The 20521-nt window shown below is 41.4% G+C and overlaps 1 protein-coding gene across 9 annotated transcripts in view; it reads right to left on the minus strand.

Moving 5' to 3' along the window:
• The window catches only part of APBB2 (amyloid beta precursor protein binding family B member 2), a 375114-nt gene that overhangs the window by 270676 nt on the left and 83917 nt on the right, over window positions 1-20521 (minus strand). The window contains exons 1-2 of one of the 9 annotated variants that reach the window (XM_079919401.1): window positions 4756-4890; window positions 4352-4402 (exon numbers count right to left, since the gene is read on the minus strand). The exons of the other annotated variants lie outside the window; for them this stretch is intronic. The gene's annotated coding sequence lies outside the window, so the exon portion shown is untranslated. Of the gene's footprint in view, window positions 1-4351; window positions 4403-4755; window positions 4891-20521 lie in introns of those variants that run through there. 9 annotated transcript variants of the gene reach the window in all.

The raw sequence follows: 20521 nt of genomic DNA on the forward strand, positions 1-20521 counted from the left end.
AGTTCAAGTTCAAGATCAGAGACTATCATTTTATCAAATGTATGTTGATTACTTTGGAAGATAACTGAAATTCTTGGCTTCTGTGTCTCACAAGTTGCTGCCTAAAATGCTGCACATATGCACCTTTAATAATTTGCAACCAAGTATTATAATCAGCAAATAAATTCAGATACTGTTTTCAGTTGGGAGTGTTCAAAATAAAAACTATGAATTTTAATTTTTAAAAGAAAACATGCAGAAATATACATCTACCTATATACACCTCACACTGACTCTGAAAATACAGAACACTTAGGAACTCTCAGTATGGAAACCATATTTCTTAAATTGCTCTAAGAATTAGCATATGTATAGCTCAGGGGAATACACTCTCTTAGCATTACTGGATATAAAAAAGGGCAACCAATTTTCAGAGTCTACCTGGAAAATAAGCAGAAATTATTTTCTCAGGCTCTCTAGTCACTCTGTGGGCAGAATTCCCACATAATCTAAATTGGTCTTGGCACTATCTCACTCCCCCTTTTTGCATCACTACACCACCTCTGGTCCAAAGCCCAATGACCTTCTCTTTCAACGGCCTCCTCCTCTCATTGGTCCTTTCCTTCCAACTTCTAAACTTCCGATGACTCCATGGCAATATTTTAGCAGAAGCTGGGGAATGGGGGAGCTTCAACAAATGATTAAGGAATTTTAACTTTCTCTGGATTATATGCATTTTTAAAGAAAAGTTTGAGTACCCAGATCTTGTTTTTCTAAGCACCATAGCTCACTGGAGAAATAGTTGGGTCCAGGTCCGGAGGTAAGGAAAGTACAATATAAGCCTAGAACATCATACTATGCCAGAAAGCAAGAAGTGCTCAAATATTAATGCAGACATGACAGAAGGACACAGGAGCTGCCTTGAAGGGGCTCCCACTGGCCAAATGTGGTACCATTTGAACAACAAAAAGAATGATACGGATAAATTATAACACACTCAATTTTAAAAAAAGGAACCATAAATCCACAGATATTCATGGAAAGGGGGATAGTGGAAAGCTCTTTTTTACAAAGAAAGCCAGCTAATAAACACCAAAGGAATAGCAGAAATAGAAAGTCCCACTTTGCAACCACCAAGGCAATGATTGATTCAGTCAAGGGTCATTAATGGACGCTAAAACCATTAGGGAAAGGGTTGCTATGGAACAGGATACTCACACAGCCTCAGAATATCACCCCACAGATTACTTATCACTTACCGAGGGGAAGAAGTATCTTTATAATGGAGAGCTCTGGCAGACCACCTTACCCAAGTGTTGGTTGGCACAATCAATTATAGGATAACCGAACGTCATGTCTCCACAGGGACTATGTAGTATGTTTGTCAAAAGGCTTAATCTGTATCTCATCGTAAAGTAACAATCAAACAAATCCAGTACTTGTGGTACTTTCTGCAAGACAATTATCTTGGCATTTTCCAAGATACCAGTGCCATGAATGACAAAAATAAACAAAAACAGGGTGACTATTCTGGATTAAAGGAAAAGAAACAAAATGCAGTGAATGACTGTTGATGAATCTTGGATGAGGAGAGGGGTTATAAAAAGACATTACTGGAATAACTGGGGAAATTTGAATCCGTATTACGGACTATGTGGGAGAATATTCTTGTGTTTGGGAGATACATATTAAAGTATTAATATTTCAGGTAAAGGGTCATGACCTCTATAACTAACTCAACCGGTTCAGCAAAAATGTTTTAAAGTGTATGTATACAGAGACAGAGAGACAAAAACAGAGAGAGACAGAGATAAAACAAATTTGGCAAAATGTTAGCATTTTATTTGGCAGGCTGGTTGTAACCTCTAAAAGCCAGTAACTACGGTTACTTGTAGGCTGTGTCTATTCCATATGAAGAGAGATCATAAAGGAGCCCACGGTTGAAACCAACACAAATAGAAATAGAGATCACTGGTGTTAGAGCATTTAGTCCATTTTTCAGAAAACTTTTTCCAATGCATTTTTCTTCTGTAGCAATTAATGGTCATTAGTTGGGAGGAAGAAGATTTACAGAGAAAAAGAAACCCAAGGAAGAGGATAACAATGGATAAAAATTAGGCACAGATAATTTCAGTTCTCTTCCATACCTCTTCTTTGGAAGAAGAGGTAAGTCTCGAGGTTTAAAAAAATTGTGCATTGTTTTCCATCCTGGTGAGAAACGCTGGATAGATGTGTACCTTTCCAAAGAGCAAGAAAGAGTCCCTCTGCAAGAGGTATTCTGACCAAACACCAGGACCAGTGAAGCTGAGCACTTCATTTCATGCCCAGTCCTGGCTAAGCCTAGAACAGAGGGGCATGTGTCTGAATAACGAACATTCCATGTGGGCAAACTTGCATCCCAGAAGCGCAGCTTTCAGCAGCTGCCTCAAACTGAATGTGTTGGAAACAGAATTCTCCTCCACCAAACTTGATCCCTTGTTTCTATTACCTCTCTTCTCAGTCTATCCAGTCTCAAAAGTGCAGCTTCATCTTTCACTTTGCTTCCCATTGGCCCACTCTTCCTCATTCACATCCTCAGGGCCATATTGGCCACAAGGTCTCTCGCAGTCCAGGTAGAAACAGCCTCTCTTTTCTCTGTTTCTCCTCAATACTTCTATCTATGGCACTCACTTGACACTTTTTAAATATCTTTGCCACACGGTACTGATTCTGTACTCACTGTAGGCAAGAACTTTACTACGTTACCTCATTTAAAAATCACTGAGGGCCTTCCCTGGTGGCGCAGTGGTTAAGAATCCGCCTGCCGATGCAGGGGACACGGTTTCGAGCCGTGGTCTGAGGAGATCCCACATGCCGCGGAGCAACTAAGCCCGTGAGCCCCAACTACTGAGCCTGCGCTCTAGAGCCTGCGAGCCACAACTACTGAGCCCAAGAGCCACAACTACTGAAGCCCGTGCGCCTAGAGCCCATGCTCCGCAACAAGAGAAGCCACCGCAATGAGAAGCCCGTGCACCGCAATGAAGAGTAGCCCCTGCTCGCTGCCCCGCTCACCGCAACTAGAGAAAGCCCGCATGCAGCAACAAAGACCCAACGCAGCCAATTAAAAAAAAAAAAAAAAATCACTGAAATTCTGTGAAGTAGTTTACATTATTTTGCTTCTATCTACGGAAGAAATGGATACTCAGACAGGTGAAATAACTCGTCCGAGGTCACAGAGCTGTAAAGTTGATATTCAGACCCTGATCTTCTGGTTCTAACCCTAACACCAAGGTGCTTCCGATTTTATTTATCATTTTAAACACTGTCCCCTGTCCTTAAATCAAGCACAGACTCCTTGAAGGAAGGGATCTATTTTATCCAGCCTTGTGCTCTCTCCAGAGCCTAGCAATACTCATAACTCATGTTCACTGAATTATATTTCAAGACTCAGTCCAGAAACCATTTTTCTTTCTGACTTCCAAGCTCAATCCCTGTAGCACCACCCACCCCCTCCCCTTGCCCTCTATATGTTTCTACTGCAGTACACGCAAGCCTTAACGGCAGGCTTCGTGACTGCCGCGTGTGTGCCCTGGAACACAGCAGGCACCTAATGTATGTTTGCTAAATGAAATGTTTATGCATGAGACAGCTGGGTTCCTTATCAAGGCTACTATGTCTTGCTAGAAAATTGACCTCATTTTTGTCTTTATCACATACTGAGGAAATTATTTTAGGAAAGAGTGACACAGGGAAAATGGAGAAAAACAGTCTTGGCCTTTGGGTCCTACCCACTTCACCTGCTGTCCTGGGTATACTGTGTTCTGGAGAAGTGCTTCCAAATTTTAATGGATACGTAGTATCATTCAATACAAATTACGATTCAGTATGTTTGTGGTAGAGCCCAAGATTCTGCATTTCTTTTTCTGGGGTGTGGGGGGATGCAAACAAGAGGCTAACCCAGATTCTGCATTTCTAACAAGCTCCCAAGACACGTTGATGCTGCTGATCTATGGACCACACTTCCCAGGAGCAAGAAGTCCTAGACTGTAATAGTGAAACTGCCCATTTAAGGAGAAATAACATGTAGACTAAATGACCAGACATAAATTCAGAGTGTTAATGCTAGTTATCTCTGGGTTTCTTCTTTCTGCTTTCCTGTAATTTCCAAGTATTCTATAATGACTCTTGCTGATGGAAATAAAAATTTTAAATGCTATATATACACATGCATAAAAAACTGTACATTTGGACATTTCTACTTTGCATGGTTACATCTTTATTTAAGCAACAAATATACTTAAGAGGACCAGACTTGGGAAATAACAAGATGGTGAATTTAGCAATTCCCTGTCTGCTCATTTTATCATGTAGATTAACATAAAACAGTAATTACCCTTAGCAAGCAGTCACCACCACAAGCATTGCTTTTCTCAGGTTCCTTTCCCTTAGAAGAAAGAGAAAGAATCCATTCAGTTGGAAGACAATAAAAGGCAAACCAAATTAAGGACAGAAGAAAAAACAAGCAGGTGCTACAATGAACCTCTTCCAAGTGGGTCAACAGAACCTCATGAAGTTGAAAAGGAGGTGGAAATGCGTTTCTCCCAGCAGAGGTGGGGTGGGCTGGGTTCCCCGACAAGGCAAAGTGCAATAAATTAAAGCAGCACTCACCGTGCACCTGCAAGCGAGGTGCAAAGAAATGGTCCTCAGAGGAGCCTCCCTTCCAAACGTAACAAGGAAAGACCGTCAGGGAAAGGCAATTAGAGGGTGTGCATTTGCAGGAAAGCACTCCCCAAATACCTCCTTCTCTTCCGTGTTGTTCCAAAGGATGCCAGGTTTATCCTATGAGTTGCAGAAGTTGCAGCCCAGGCAGGTGGGCACCTCATGCCCACTCCCATACCCGCAGCTATTCCAGACTCTTGCCCAGCCATAGGTACCTGTGACTCAGGAAGGGCCAAAAACAAAGGAGGCACTTTGTAACCAGAGTGTTCCCGGTTAAAGTAGGACCAACAAGGTTCTGCATCCTCTGTTTTCCAACCCACAGGCCTAAATGACTTTTTGCCTTAAAGGAATATTGTGAAACGCACTGTGAAATTACCCAAAAGGATTGGAACTTAGTGTCTGGAAGGCTTATATGTACAATGGGACTAAAAATCACTTCTGTGTGTCTATTAAGGATGTGGTTTCCTATCTGTGAAGTTTAGACACGCTAGACATTCAGCTCAACTGAAAACAGTGAGTCACTTTATTGCTACTGAGTTCTGTGAGTCTAGAGCTGGACCATTCAAGGCAAATAAGCATATGCTGAGGTATTTAAAAATGTGATCACTTGAGATTTCGATAGCATCAAAGTCATCATCTTGATGGGAGAAAAAATCTGAATCTACTTGGACTTGCTTACATTTCTTTTATTGAAATTCAATATTGTTTTTATTTTGAATTAGATGGATGGTAGATGGGGTGGGGGAGGGGAAAGCACCATAATCTTCTCGGTGCTCCAAAGCCTCAGAGTCTTAATATCTTAGTAGGAATTTTAGATTTGAGGAGACGTAAGAGGCACGACAATCAAATAAAATGCAGTACACGGTCTTTAGCTTGGATTCTGGTTTAACTTTTTTTTCAATGCTAAAGACTTAGGGGATTAAGTCTTTGGAAATTTGACTATGGACTGATAATAAATGATATTTGAGGACTACAATTAATTTTGTTGGCCATCATAATAGTACTGCATTTACATAAGGCAGCTTCTTTATTTCTTGGAGATGAATGCTAAAGTACTTAGGGGTAAAATGCCATGATATCTAAAATTTATTTTGAAATGGCTCAGCAAAAAATAATATATGTAGGGCTTCCCTGGTGGTGCAGTGGTTGAGGGTCTGCCTGCTAATGCAGGGGACACGCGGAGCCAGCTGGGTCCGTGAGCCACAACTGCTGAGCCTGCGCGTCTGGAGCCTGTACTCCGCAACAGGAGAGGCCGCAATGGTGGGAGGTCCGCGCACCGCGATGAAGAGTGGCCCCCGCTTGCCACAACTGGAAAAAGCCCTCACACAGAAACGAAGACCCAACACAGCAAAAATAAATTTAAAAAATAATAATAATAATATATGTAAATTTACACAGATGAAGTAAATAAGAAAAATGCTAATAGTTACTGAAATCAGATAGGGGTTCTACGGGTTTTCATTGTAGTATATTCCTTCTACTTTTTTCTATATTTGAAAAATTTTAGAATTAAAAGTTTAAATTTATATCAAAAACATTTATGACCCCATAGTTTTATCTCCCTTGTCCTACTCTCTTGCCATATTAGACCACAGTCCATCTATAGTAGATTATTTTCTTTTCTCTAGAACACATTCTCTCACACCTTCCACCTCTGTAACTTTGTGTGTTATATTGTCTCAACCTGGCATTTTTCTCCCTCCAGTAACTGGGCCTCTGGTGAAAGCTGATTTATTCTTTCAGGTCAATCTCAAAGGCTACCCCCTCTCGGAAAACTTTCCCAACCTCCACCCCACTTTATGCATCTCCCCTTTTCAGACTCCCCATTACACCTTGTACCTCTCAGCACACCTATCACATTCTACCCTGCAAGGTAAACACTGAAGCTGACATTTACTGAGAGCTTCCCACGTGTGAGGCCCTGTTCACATGCTGTCGCATGCATTCTTTACTTCACTCATTTCTTTCCTACCCCACTGAGGTAGGAGCTGTCATTACCTCTTTTCACAGGTGAGGAAACAGGCTTTGAGGGGCTGGGTGACCTACCCAGTTACAGGGTCAGTAAGCGGCAGTGCCAGGCTTCATTCAAATACAGCCCATCTGCTTCTAAACTCTTTAAGCACTAGTGTGTATGTCATTTGCATGGCGGCCTGATCCTTTCCTACTACATTGTTACATTGTTACTAATTGTTACATTGTAACAATTTAAGGGCAGGTATTGCATCTTCTTTCTTTATTCACTCAACCAATAATTGTTGAAAAGCCACTATTATCAGGAAACCACTGCCCTATGTGATGAGGTAAAGATATGAGTGAAAAGGACAGTTTTTGACCTAGGCAAAAACTAAGGAAATCTGAACAAACTATGGACTTTAGTTAATAAAAATGTATGTACTGGTTCATTAATTGTAACTAATGTACCATATGAATGTAAGATGTCCATAATAGGGCAAACAGGGTGAGAGGGTTAATGAGAACTCTGTACTATCTTCTCAATCTTCCTGTAAATCTAAAACGGTTCAAAAAAAATAAAGTCTATTTTAAAAAAGGAAAAAATAACGTGACAATGAGGGCAGTTTTCTTGATTGGCTCATAAACTCCCTATAAAATCAATCCTAAAGAAGAGTGGTTCAGTCATTCTAGCAAAAGGGGTGACAATGAAACGCCTGACTAGGGCCTATCTGGGGAATGAATTCAAATGAGGATCTCCAGCTGAATGTGTGGCACGTGTTTTTTAAACCTAGTTTCATACATGTATGTCCTTCCCCTCATACAACACTAACATGCTTCAGGCTCCAGTTTCTCCAGCTTGATTCACGATGTTTTAATGAACATACACAGGAAGGGATGTACCACATCTCCTACTTCCCTAAATCAACTCAAGTTCTTAAGTTCTCAGAAAGACTCTTAGGATGTTCAATTCCTTTTTTAAGCATGGCTTATTTTTTGGTCTTGATTTTTTTGTTTTTGTTTTTTTCCTTAAAGAATCACAGAGTTTCAAGTCCCACACTCCACAGCCATCTCAAACCCAGAACTTTAGGTACCTACACATCAATATACTGAACCATCCTATGCCTGATTCTTCCCTAAAAAAAGGGAACTCGGCCTTTCAGATACTGTTCAAGGATTCCTCTCCACTTTAATACATGGCTCTCTCCACCACATTTGTGAGATCAGCTACATTTCCACATATAAAAACCTTCCTATGTGAAGCTAGTCTAATAAACCACCATGAGTAACAGTAACTCTTTTTTTAGATCTAACTCCTGGAAAACTACAGCTCCTCACAGCCGTGTAACTATTTAACAGACACCATGTGACAATATTAACCATAGTAATAAGTAACAGCATTGAGAGTATTTCACTGGTTGTGGTGCATTTTGGAAGTTAGTCTCATAAAAGTACTGTGATATGGGTGGTGAAGATATCATCACCATTTTATAGATGAGGAAAACTGAGGCTTACAATTGAAGTCAGAACTCACTCAAATACACCACTGCGTGACTTTGTTCCGCGGGGGAGCCTCCAAGTCCTGGTTCAAAGCCAACAGTGCCTTTGCTCTCTCCAGTCAGAAAGCCAGCCCCCCTCCCGGAAACTGTCCACAGTACTCGCCTCATCCCTGGAGGCGCTCTTTCTCTACAGGCCGTGTATCCGCTCATGCATCCAACCTCCTGAGAAGAATCATATAAACTAACTCAGGACTAGGACCCCACTTCACTCATGCTTCAGCCGCCACATGTTAACACACGGCCTCACACAGTGGGTGCTCCCCAAGCCCAATGGTCCACAACCGCAAGAACGATCCTGAGCTGCAAAGCTTACCCACGGGCAAAAGCCATGAAAACAAAAACATACCCTGTTCTGGTGCTTGACAACTAATGCAAAGTTCAAGATGACTTTTTTTCATTGACCTTAAAGCAAAACAAATTATATTTAAGTTTTACAACAGGGCTGATAACCATAAATAGAAAAGAGAGAGTTTTGTTTTCCCCATGAGTCCTCAGTGAGACCTCCAACTCGGGGGCCAAGAACATTCAGGGAATGTGCCACAGATCTTGGTTTTCATCCAGAGCCCAGAAAAAGGGCAGAGGCAAATGAGTTTTACCAGCGATACAGTTTGAGTTCGTCCTACAGGGACCACCCTCTACAAAGTAACGCCTAAAATCGGCTTGTGCATATTCCTCTTTCTATAGACCTCTTTCTAATGGCCAAGTTGACCGTTCTGTTATTAGAACCTTGGATTCTTTAAGTCAAATGAAAAGTCAAATATTTTTAAAATATCAAATCATCAAAAAAAAATTCTTCTGTGCCCTCTGGTACCAAATATAAAGGTCCTGACTTCGCACAGAGAGTGAGTGATTCAGAGTTAACTGCTCCTGCCTTGAAAGGAAACCGAAGGCTTCCAGTGCCCCAGGACATCACAGAAGTTGCTGAAAGAAGCAGTTTACTGAATCGTACTTCTGTGTCTTCAAAGTTTTAACATGCCCAACAGTGGAAAACTAAAACCATTTGGATCAAAGAGGCTAAAAATCAATGCTTGCTTTGTTTGTTTTTAACCAGAATAATAACCAAAACTGAATATAGTTCACCAAGGTATTAAATTCTGTCTCAGTGTATTTTTCCTTCTGTATCCAACTATACAAGAGACTTTTAAAAAGAATAATAAAATGCTCTATTCTACCATCAATAACACACATGTGCTTTGAATTTTTCAGGAATGAAAGATGGGATTGTGGGGCTCCCCAAACCCTTCCTTGTGTGTCCAATGGCATATATTATAAGACTGCTCCCCTGCACTCATGAGAAAAGTGATCACAGGATACCAGGGGGAACTTACGGAGTGTGTGTGTGTGTGTGTGTGTGTGTGTGTGTGTGTGCGCGCGTGCGCACACACACACGCGCACACACACACACACACTCAGCTGTGGTGTATCTATGGGTGGGGTTAGGGTGGGGGAGGGCAAGCAACAGAGTGTTGGAACTCCTAAAAAGTGTCATAGGTGTTGCCTAAGATCTAAAATTCCACTCGCCCCTCCACTTTTCCTCTCTGTTCTTTGCTCCAGGAAGCTGACCCACTTGACAACACACTCCCTCAAAGCAATCCTGAGGAAAAAGAACAAAGCTGGAGGCATAACCTCCCAGACTTCAGACAATACTACAAAGCTACAGTAACCAAAACAGCATGGTACTGGCACAAAAACAGATGTATAGATCAATGAAACAGAATAGAGAGCCCAGAAATAAACCCATAAACTTACAGTCAGTTCATCTTCAACAAAGGAAGCCAGAATATACAATGGAGAAAAGACGGTGTCTTCAGCAAGTAATCCTGGGAAATCTGGACAGCCTCAAGTAAATCAATGAAAATAGAACACTCCTTCACACCATATACAAAAATAAACTCAAAATGGTTTAAGGACCTAAATATAAGACATGACACCACAAAACTCCTAGAAGGGAACATAGGCAAAACATTCTCAGACATAAATCACAGCAATATTTTCTTAGGTGAGTCTCCCAAGGCAAAAGAAATAAAAGCAAAAATAAATAAATGGGACCTAATCAAACACATAAACTTTTGCACAGCAAAGGAAACCATCAACAAAACAAAAACACAACCAACAGAATGGGAGACAATATGTGCAAATGATGCAACCAACAAGGGGTTAATTTCCAAAATATTCAAACAGTGCACACAATTCAATATCAAAAAAAAAAAAAAAAACAGACTACCCAATCAAAAAATGAGCAGAAGACCTAAACAGACATATCTCCAAAAAAGACAGACAGATGGCTAACAGGCACATGAAAAGATGCTCAACATCTCTAATTATTAGAGAAATGAAAATCCAAACTACAATGAGGTATCACCTCACACTGGTCAGAATGGCCACCATCAAAAAGTCTACAAACAATAAATGCTGGAAAGGGTGTGGAGAAAAGGGAACCCTCTTGCACTGTTGGTGGGAACGTAAATTGGTGCAGCCACTATGGAAAACAGTACGGAGGTTCCTTAAAAAACTCAAAAGAGTTACCGTATGATTCAGTAATCCCATTCCTGGGCATATTTCCGGAAAAGATGAAAAATCTAATTTGAAAAGATACATGCACCATGGATGGACCTAGAGAGTATCATACTAAGTGAAGTAATCAGACAGAGAAAAATAAAATAATACAGACTCACATAGCAAAGGAAACCATAAACAAGACCAAAAGACAACCCTCAGAATGGGAGAAAATATTTGCAAATGAAGCAACTGACAAAGGATTAATCTCCAAAATTTACAAGCAGCTCATGCAGCTCAATAACAAAAAAACAAACAACCCAATCCAAAAATGGGCAGAAGACCTAAATAGACATTTCTCCAAAGAAGATATACAGACTGCCAACAAACACATGAAAGAATGCTCAACATGATTAATCATTAGAGAAATGCAAATCAAAACTACAATGAGATATCATCTCATACCAGTCAGAATGGCCATCATCAAAAAATCTACAAACAATAAATGCTGGAGAGGGTGTGGAGAAAAGGGAACACTCTTGCACTGCTGGTGGGAATGTGAATTGGTACAGCCACTATGGAGAACAGTATGGAGGTTCCTTAAAAAACTACAAATAGAACTACCATATGACCCAGCAATCCCACTCCTGGGCATATACCCTGAGAAAACCAAAATTCAAAAAGAGTCATGTACCAAAATGTTCATTGCAGCTCTATTTACAATAGCCAGGAGATGAAAACAACCTAAGCGTCCATCACCGGATGAATGGATAAAGAAGATGTGGCACATATATACAACGGAATATTACTCAGCCATAAAAAGAGACGAAATTGAGCTATTTGTAATGAGGTGGATGGATCTAGAGTCTGTCATACAGAGTGAAGTAGGTCAGAAAGAGAAAGACAATACTGTATGCTAACACATATATATGGAATTTAAGAAGAAAAATGTCATGAAGAACCTAGGGGTAAGACAGGAATAAAGACACAGACCTACTAGAGAATGGACTTGAGGATATGGGGAGGGGGAAGGGTAAGCTGTGACAAAGTGAGAGAGTGACATTGACATATATACACTACCAAATGTAAAATAGATAGTGGGAAGCAGCGGCATAGCACAGGGAGATCAGCTCGGTGCTTTGTGACCACCTAGAGGGGTGGGATAGGGAGGGTGGGAGGGAGGGAGACGCAAGAGGGAAGAGATATGGGAACATATGTATATGTATAACTGATTCACTTTGTTATAAAGCAGGAACTAACACACCATTGTAAAGCAATTATACTCCAATAAAGATATAGAAAAAAAGCAAAAATAATACAGACTCACAGACATAGAAAAGAAACTTACGGTTACCAAAGGGGAACACGGGCAGGAGTGGGGTGGGGAATGAGGAATATGGGATTAACAGACACATACAACTATATATGAGATAGATAAGCAAGAAGGATTTTCTGTATAACACAGGGAACAATATTCAATATCTTGTAATAACCTATAATGGAAAATAATCTGAAAAAATATATATATATATATATCTGAATCCCTTTGCTGTATACCTGAAACTAACACAATAATGTAAATCAACTATACTTCCATAAAAATAAAAACAAACAAACAAAAATCATGCTCCCTTACCCTCTGGCTCCTGGTTGGGTTTGACCAATGTGGAGGTTCCACAGGAGGACAACCACAGGAGAGCAGAAGGAAGGAGGAAAACAGCTCCCTCCCTGCAGGCTCTCAGATCACAAGTCCTGTCCAGTGGCCCACTACACACAGCTCTCTGTCTCCCCCCTCACCCCTCAGGGCCCCAAGTGGGAGGAGCTTGGCTGCCACAAGCCCCAGGGCGATGCAGATCTCAGGTAGTTCCTCAACACCCTGTCCAAGTTCTCAGTATGAATGTGCCACCTGTTTCCTGATGAGACCTGGGCTGATCATATACCTAAAACCTTTGAATACTCACCTAACAAGATACTTGCCCTAATCACTACTGTTTTGATCCCACCTTTATGGCAGCCTTACATCAATTATGTCAAAGAAAAGTCACTCGACAATATTTCAGGACCTTTTCTTATTTATTTATTTATTTGGCTGTGCCACACGGCATGTGGGATCTTAGTTCCCCAACCAGGGATTGAACCCATGCCCCCTGCAGTGGGATTGAACCCATGCCCCCTGCAGTGGACGCACGGAGTCCTAACCACTGGACCGCCAGGGAATTCCCCTTCGGCACCTTTTAAAGCTAGCTGTTTTTCACTTTGTTATAAAGCAGAAACTGACACACCATTGTAAAGCAATTATACTCTAATAAAGATGTTAAAAAAAAAAAAACTAACTGTTTTGACTAGTGTACTGACATGGTTTTTGTTTTTTTGTCATTGTTGTTTAATTCACAAAATGCCATCATCTGCAATAAACTACACAGTAGAGGAAATATACTTATAGCTTAAATGATATTTTTTCAGCCTTACTGAGGGATAATTGACATACTAAATGGTAAGATATCTAAAGTATACATTGTGGTGATTTGATAGACATTGTGAAAGGTTTCCTCTCACCTAGCTAATTAACACATCCATCACCTCATGTATTTTTCTTTTTTTCTTTTTTTTGGTGAGAACATTTAAGTTCCATTCTCTTACAATTACACAATATATCAACTACAGTCACCATGCTTTACATTAAATCCTTAGACCTTATTCACCTTCTAGCTGAAAGTTTATACCCTTTTACAAGCCTCTCCTCTCTTCTACTGTTTCTATGAGTCCAATGCTTTCTTTTTGATTCCACACTTATGTGATACCATAGAGTATTTGTCTTTCTTTGTCTGACTTATTTTACTTAGCATAATGCCCTCAAGGTCCATCCATGTTGTCACAAATGGCAGGATTTCCTTCTTTCTCAAGGCTGAATAATATTCCATTGCGTGTATGTATATGTGTGTATGTATACATGTATATATATAACATCTTCTCATCTTCTTTATCCATTCATCTGTTGACAGACATTTAAGTTGCTTCCATATCTTGGCTACTGTGAATAATACTGCAATGAACATGGGAAGGTATATATCTCTTCAAGATCCTGTTTCCATCTCCTTGGGATTTTTACCTGGAAGTGGGATTGCTGGATCCTATGGCAGTTCTATTTTCAATTTTTTGAAGAACCTCCATACTGTTTTCCAGTGGTTGCACCAATTTACATTCCAACCAACAATGCACGAGGGTTTCCTTTTCTCCACATCCTCACTAACACCTGTTGTGCTTGTCTTTTTGATAAAAGCCATTCTTACAGATGTGAGGTGATTATCTCATTGTGATTTTGATTTGCATTCCCCTGATGATTAGTGACAGGGAGCACCTTTTCAGTACCTGCTGGCCATTTGTATGTCTTCTTTGGAAAAGTGTCTATTCAGTTTCTCTGCTCATGTTTTAATTGGATTACTTGGTTTTCCTGCTGTAGAATTGTATGAGTTCTTTATACATTTTTTGGATATGAACCCCTTATCCAATATATGATTTGTGAATATTTTCTCCCGTTGAGTAGGTTGCCTTTTCATTTTGTTGATGGTTTCCTTTGCTGTGCAGAAGCTTTTTAGTTTAATGTAGTCCCACTTGTTTCAGTGATCCTTTTTAAAATGTTAAGTCAGATCAAGTCAGCTGTGCTCAAAACCCTGTCATCTCTGAGAAATGAATATTTCAGGTCCTTATTCTGTCCTGTACCCTTTGCAACCTGTCCCTTACTCCACCCCCATATTTTTTGGCTTTACTCAGCAATACTCTTCCCTTTGTTCCCTCTGCCCTAACCTCAAGGGCATCTTGGCTGTTTCTCAAACATGCCAAGTTCACTCCCACCTGAGGGCCTTTGCCCTTGCAGTTTCCTGCACCTAGAATGCCACCTCCTGGGTCTCCATATCACTAAGTCCTGCTCAACTGCAACTACTCTAGGAGGCCTTTGCCCATCACCACCTCTTAAGCAGCCCTCTCTTGCTCTACCTCTCTCTCACCCCTTGATTTTTCTTCATCGTGCTTATTACCCCAATACATTATATATTTATTTGTCTATGGCCCACCTCCTCCCACGAGAACGCATGGTCCCAGAGAGCAGGGACCTTGTCTGTTAGGATCATCACTCACCCCCACTGCCCAGAACAATGGGTGGTGTACAGTCAGCACTCACTAAATCTTTGTCGAATAAATGATTTGGTTAGGGAAAAATAAAAAGGACTGCTGGTCTGCTTTCCTAATGACCGCAGCTAAATTTCCAGTGACCAAGAAGATATTCAGTAGCCATCTTTAGAGATGCTATAGAAGGGATTCTGTAAACTAAAAGATGAGTTTATGGAATAACCTGCCATCCTACATGAGGATTTTCCACACTGCACATCAAAACCAGCAGAGTACACAGGAAATAATAATAATAAAAAATATGAACAAATTTAAACAATTATTCAAACCAGAGTGGCAAAGATTTTCTGTAAAGCGCCAGAGAGTAACTAACTTACACTTTGCAGGCCACAGAACCTCAGTCGCAACTACTGGGCTCTGCTGCTGCATGATAACAGCCAGACACAATACATCAGTGAATAAGCACAGCTGTATTCCAATATAACTTGACTGATGAACACTGAAATATGTATAACTTTCACGTGTCACAAAATATTATTCTTCTTTTAATTTCTTTCAGTCATTTAAAAATGTGAAAACCATTCTAGGCTCGTGAGCCATATAGAAACAGGCCGTAGGCCAGATCTGGCCTCTTAGCTGTAAGTCTCTGACCCCTGATTTAAATCCTTTCTAAGGGTGTTTTTTTTTTTTCCTTTTCCTATAGATGAAATACATTCTGGTCCATACAATCTGTTGGATACATAGTCTACAATTAATTAAGCATGGAACAATTGCTTTTGTTAAAGAATAATAAGCTGGATAAACAATTTATTTAGGTGAATAAAAATTACTAACTCACTCTTCCAGGACTGGTCTTTCCACCCAGATTTTGGTCATCTTCAAATACAAGCTCTGTTAGCACCTTTTTCCTCATCTAAGTATTTTCATTTTCCAACCTAGTGAAGAAATTTCCATTTACTCTTTCTTCCTTTATAGAGAGGGAAACTGTAACAAAATCTTAGGATAGAGGGGAGAGTGGTTTCCCAGGTTGGAGGCAAGGCAGATTCCAGTACAGTGTTTTATGATGAAGCGTACAGTGTGTTGCTTATACTTTGCTTCCAAGTGCTTTCAAACACACCCTGTTGTGTGGGCCCTGGAATGAGAACTATTCTGATTGCAGGTGCTGCTAGCACTCAGGGTCATCTGTCCCCATGAGCCCCAAAAATTTGCTGAAAAGGCCAGGCTGGGAGATGGCACAGCCAAAACAAGTTATTTCATAACTTAAAGCAGAAGAGTTTAAATTGCTCTCAATTATAATGATAGCTCATCTCTCTTACGTAATAGCAATATATGAAAATAAGGACTTTGAAGAAGCACTCTTCATGATATCACTCAGAAAAGTCGACCAAAACAGGTATATTAACATCAAACTTGGACTTCCCTGCTGGTCCAGTAGTTAAGACTTCATGCTTCCGATGCAGGGGGCACGGGTTCGATCCCTGGTCAGGGAACTAAGATCCCACACACCTCAAGGCGCAGCCAAAAAAAACCCAAAATAACATCAAACATGTCTATTTGACACTGGACACACAGTAGAGAACGGGAACACTTCACTATAGGCTTCGGATGCTCTCAATATCCTGATGTTGAGTGTCCCAGGAACCCAATCAAGAAAGAATTCAAGAGAAAAGTTCTCATGTTCTCTAAGCATAGGAGACATGGAACAAAACCAACATTTATTTTAACCTAATTAATTATAGACTCCACTTGCCCAACCCACTGTGAAAGTAGATCTACTGGAATGTGGAGTGAAAATTTTTTAAGTTTTTGAAACACCTCTGGTGCTCTGTTTCTTGATTTGCCCAGTAAATCAAATTCAAATAAACAGGCTAAAGGAAGTCAATGGTTTTCCAACTCCTACTGTAAGTAACACAGATTTACTGTGAGATTTAAGCCTACAGATTTACTGTGAAAACCAGGGATTAAATTAAGCTTCACTTAAATTTCAAGATGCCAGAGATGGTCTCCTGAGAAAGCAGACTTGGCTTGAAATCCTGGTGTCTCACACACATGGCCCAATTCCCAGCAAAGACAGCCGTCCACAAAGCCGCCCTGTCTCCGCAGGCATCTCCTCCGTTCTGCAGAGCGTGGACTATACACATCAATGAAAGTTGAGACATCAAGTCATGGAAAAGCTGTAAGATAAGTGCCTCTGCTTCATCTCACACTCTTAATTGAGTTTCTGAGGGAAATGGAAATGCTGACGAGGCAGGCAGCTTCAAACAAAAATGATCGGAAGTGAATGAATATCCCAAAGAATTGCCACCATAGTTGCCTGGTAATCTGCATGTGTCAGCATTCAGATCGACACATTCTTTTGGGGAATACACAGGGCACCAGGGAATCACCCTCTTCCACACACCCAGGGGGACTGTGATGCTGAAACCAGGTGATGGAGAAAGTCACAAGGAGGAAGCTTCCCTGAACAACCCTGGCTTCAGCTTGTATTAGTTTGCTAGGACTGCCCTAACAAACTACCACAGACTGTATGGCTTACACAACGGAGGTCTCTAAGTCCAGGATGAAGGTGTCAACATCAAGGTGTTGGCAAAGCTGTTTTGTTCTGAGGCCTCTCTCCTCTGCTGGTAGATGTCCTGGCGTGGTCTTCCCATTATACGTGTCTGTGTCCAAATTTCTTTGTCTTATAAGAACACCAGTCATAATGGTTTAAAGCCCACCTCCATGACCTCATTTTAACTTAATCACCTCTTTAAAGATCCTCTCTCTCCAGGGGCTTCCCTGGTGGCGCAGTGGTTGAGAGTCCACCTGCCGATGCAGGGGACACGGGTTCGTGCCCCAGTCCGGGAAGATCCCACGTGCCGCGGAGCGGCTGGGCCCGTGAGCCATGGCCGCTGAGACTGTGCGTCCGGAGCCTGTGCTCCGCAGCAGGAGAGGCCACAGCAGTGAGAGGCCCGCGTACCGCAAAAAAAAAAAAAAGACCCTATCTCCAAATATACAGTCACATTCCAAAGTACTGAGGGTCGGGACTTCAACATAGGAATCTTGAGGGGACATAATTCAGCCCTTTGCCCTGCTGGAACCACTGCCATGGCAAGACTCTGTTTTTGTTTAGTCCTACCGGTGCCAAAGGCTAGACTGATAACCCAATTCTCACTATTTTGAACATTAACTACCTTTCTTTTATAATGAAAGGATATTACATTCAACAATGTCCCAACCCTAATCTCATTTTGATAACAACCAAAAAAACCAACATATAATTGTCACTGCCTTTATAAAATACTCTGTTACATACCGAATCCAATCATAAAGAAAAGCCTCTGGGTGTGGGCGCACACTCTAAGCACCAGCTGCTGCCAGGCCACATTTTTTTTCTAAGCAATTTGCACTGCAACCAAGATCCAACACAAGGAAAAATCAGGACATTCAGTTGACGTTCATCGTCATGGGAGGCAAGTGTAAAAAAACACATTCTCACTTATTTCGTGTGTACCTTTTCATGCAGACACTCACGTCTTTGCATGCAGGATTACGTACTGCTGTGTTCATCTGTACTGCCCGCTCCTGATAGTGAAATGGGTTTAAAAAATAACACTAGTGTTGTACACCTGAAACTAATGTAATACTGTAAGACAACTATACTTCCATAAAACACACACACCCACACTGAAATCAAGACTTCTACTCAAACCAGGTGTGTGACCAGGCAAACTGTAACGTTTTAAAGCCCTACATCTAAATGATTACCAAAGCTCTTTTTAAAAGAAATACCAAAACCAGTATCATTTAAATGTGTTTAATCTCAACTTAAGCCTTAACAAGTTCTGACCTTATAACCATTTACGTCCTCCAAATTCGACTATGTTATTCATCAATTCAATAAACATTTACTGAGATTGTACTATGTGGCAGGCAGCATTCTAGGTGCTAGAGATACATCACTAAACAAACAAAATCCCTGCCCTCCTGGAACTGACAGTCTGGTAAGATACACACATCATTTCCCCTACTGTCCTACAAACTCATTTACCTTCCCAAATGCCCTGACTGGGGCATGGGTATTTCCAGCCTCCTAATTTCCCAAAGACAAAACTTAGCAGCTATGTTATATTTTTCATTCTCTATCACATCCCTCCTGGGTCTCTAGTGGCTATTTCCCACCCTGCCTCCTCCACCTGCCTTTCCTAATACAGAAAACATTACCACCTACAAGCCTCAGCCATCAGCCCATCAGCCCTGTACTCCTTGTCATTCACCACATCCTGTTAATCCCGCCACTGGGGTCCCTCCCCAGTCTCTTCCGACCTCTCCACTCCCATCACCACAATCCTGGTCGTTTTTCGTCTCAATTTACACATCCTCTCTAGAAGATAAAACCTAGAAAGCAGAAACAGTGATCTACTCACCCTTGTATCTGCACCATTACTTGTGTTTGCATAGAACTCTGGACGCACTATATTAAGTCAATATACTCTGTATTCCTGGCCACCTCCCCACTAGACCATGTGCTCTGAGGGCAGGGCTTATATCTTTTTTTTTTTTTTAATTCTCAGTGACAGACATGCAGTAGATATTACGTGCCTCTTGAAAGCCACTTATTCGTTCATGCAACAAGTATTTATCAAGCACCCACTCGCCACCAGGTATTATGCTAGATGATGGGGATATACCAGTGAACACAAGCCCCCCCAAACCCCTGCCTTTTAGAATTTCTATTTACACAAATTCCTATTGTACAAATTTATTTTAGAGTGAGGGTAGAAAGATAATAACTTAAAACGTAAGTATGCAATGTGTTATAAAGGGATAAGTTCTATAGGAAAAAAAAATAAAGAAGGAGAAGAGGGATTTGGGGAAAGGGGCAGGAAGGTTCGCAATTTTCAATACCATCAGAGTGGGTAAGTGGGTTTCACTGGGAAGGTAACACCTGAGCAAAGATGTAAATAAGAGAGGAAGTTCACCAGGTGGATATCTGGGGAAGAGGATACAGGAAGAAGAAACAGCAAACGTAAAGGCCCTGAGGCAGAAATGTGCCCAGTGTGTTCAAAGGCCAGTGTGGCTGGAGTGGACTTAGCCAGGGGGAGAATATGAGGCAATGAGGTCAGAGAGGAAAGGAGGGGGCTTAGTATGGTGCCTGTCAGGTAACTGGAAGGACCTCATCTTTTACCATGAAGACAGAGAAGTCATTTCAAGTTCTGCGCAGGGGGATGTCGTAGAATGACGAGTACTGAGAACAGACTAAAGAGAGGCAAGGATAGAATCAAGGAAAGCAGCTAGCAGGTCCTTGTAATAATTCAGGCAAGACAGAATGGTGGCCTGGGTCAAGGTGGCAACATGGGTGTGTTCTTAAGGCCGAGTCAATAAAGTTTTCTGATGGACTGGACCCTCCGAAACTGATCTACATTTCTTCCTTTTCACTGATAATAACGAAGCCCCAGCCAAGACCCTGCTCCTTATTCCTACATGGCTGTGAAAGTCTAGGATTTGTTCTTACCATCTTCAATTCTCCCCTCTCTTCATCCTACAAGCTGCAGCGGGATTGGTGCTCGGAATGCTGCCCCCCCATCACAGCATCACCTGCTCACAGTGGAGCTCCCTTCGGGGCACAGACCTGCTCTGAAGCCCTCCACCTTCTCCTCACGTGCCCAGCCCTGTCCCAACACCTCAAACACCTTCCCATCACCCCACCTCTGCCCTCCATCACCCTCCCTGCT

The sequence above is a fragment of the Stenella coeruleoalba genome (assembly GCF_951394435.1).
Source record: "Stenella coeruleoalba genome assembly, chromosome: 4".
Classification (NCBI taxonomy): domain Eukaryota; kingdom Metazoa; phylum Chordata; class Mammalia; order Artiodactyla; family Delphinidae; genus Stenella; species Stenella coeruleoalba.